At 42.0% G+C, this 1776-nt stretch overlaps 1 pseudogene; it reads left to right on the top strand.

The window, feature by feature from the left end:
* Positions 1–242: 242 nt before the first annotated feature.
* On the top strand, positions 243–835 carry LOC116857861 (annotated as a pseudogene).
* Positions 836–1776: the final 941 nt, after the last annotated feature.

Raw genomic sequence — 1776 nt, 5'->3', positions numbered from 1 at the left:
GTAGTTTGGTAAATACTAAGTATTTATTAAAAATATTTTATCACCTTGAACTCTCTAAATTATGGAACAGTGAAATTCCATATAATGGACAATTCAAGAGATGAGAGTTAATCAAATACACCTGGTTGTAGCTTTTTTCTGCCCACTCCTCCCTATCCACCCCCTGAATGCTGCACCACGTCTGCTCAGAGCTCCCAGCTCTGCTAAGTTAGCACCATCACCCTTTTTCTCCAGCCACCACCATGATCACCTCCTGGGACCTCATCCGCTAGGATGAGATGTTGTCCACCATCTACAAGATCTGGGAGATGACACAGGGGCTGTGCCAGGAGGTGGAGGGGAGGATGGTCAGGAGGACAGAGGGCAACACTGATGACTCACTCATTGGTGGAAACACCTCCACAGGAGGCCCTGAGGGTGAGGGTACAGAAAGCCCAGTCACTACTGGTGGTGATACTGTCCTAAACCATCACTTACAGAAACCAGCTGCACCAAAGAAGCCTACAAGAAGCACGTCAAAGATTACATCAAATCAGTCAAAGGCAAACTTGAAGAACAGCAGCCAGAAAGAGTAAAACCTTTTATGACAGGGGCTACAAAGCACATCAAGCACATCCTTGCTAACTGCAAAAACTACCAGTTCTTTCCTGATGAAAACATGGACCGAGAGGGCATGGTTGCTCTGCAGGGTTATTCTGAGGATGGCAGGACCCCACACAGGATTTTCTTTAAGGATGGTGTGGAAATGGAAAAATGTTAATGAATTTGGCTCTGACTTTGGATGTATCACCTGTTGTCATCGCTGACTGCTGCTCTTCATCCACATGACAACAGGACTTAGACGAATGGAACTGATGCCATCTTGAGCTCTTCATTTATTTTGACCTTGATTTATCTGGAGTGGAGGCATTGCTTTTTTTTTTTCTAGTGGTTTCTGCTTTTTTTTTTTAATTTTATTTATTTTCAGCATAACAGTATTCATTGTTTTTGCACCACACCCAGTGCTCCATGCAATCCATGCCCTCTCCAATACTCACCACCTGGTTCTCCCAACCTCCCACCCCCTGCCCCTTCAAATCCCTCAGATTGTTTTTCAGAGTCCATAGTCTCTCATGGTTCACCTCCCCTTCCAATTTCCCTCAACTCCCTTCTCCTCTCCATCTCCCCTTGTCCTCCATGCTATTTGTTATGCTCCACAAATAAGTGAAACCATATGATAATTGACTCTCTCTGCTTGACTTGTTTCACTCAGCATCATCTCTTCCAGTCCCGTCCATGTTTCTACAAAAGTTGGGTATTCATCCTTTCTGATGGAGGCATAATACTCCATAGTGTATATGGACCACATCTTCCTTATCCATTCGTCCGTTGAAGGGCATCTTGGTTCTTTCCACAGTTTGGCGACCGTGGCCATTGCTGCTATAAACGTTAGGGTACAGATGGCCCTTCTTTTCACTACATCTGTATCGTTTTTAAGAAAAAAAACCATGTCCCAGAGGTTGTCTAAAATAAGAATGCATTTAAGTTCAAAAACACACACAAATACACCAGTTTGTAAAATAATCTCTAAGAAGGCTACAAAATGTACATATGGCAAGAACTCAAATTCTCAAATGGAATAAATTTACTTGAAATATTGATTTTACAGAAGCTTAAAAGTCTATTCCTAAGATACAGAATACCCTTACTTCATTTTTAAAGCAGCTATGGAAAGCTTATAATGAGTAATGAATTGTGTTTGGTGTTGAATTATATAGTGATAATTACAGTAAAGGC

This window comes from Lontra canadensis, unplaced genomic scaffold, assembly GCF_010015895.1.
Source record: "Lontra canadensis isolate GAN:19392208 unplaced genomic scaffold, GSC_riverotter_1.0 scaffold127, whole genome shotgun sequence".
Lineage (NCBI taxonomy): Eukaryota > Metazoa > Chordata > Mammalia > Carnivora > Mustelidae > Lontra > Lontra canadensis.
The sequence above is the reverse complement of the archived record's forward strand: the minus strand, read 5'-3'. Positions and strand labels throughout refer to the sequence as shown.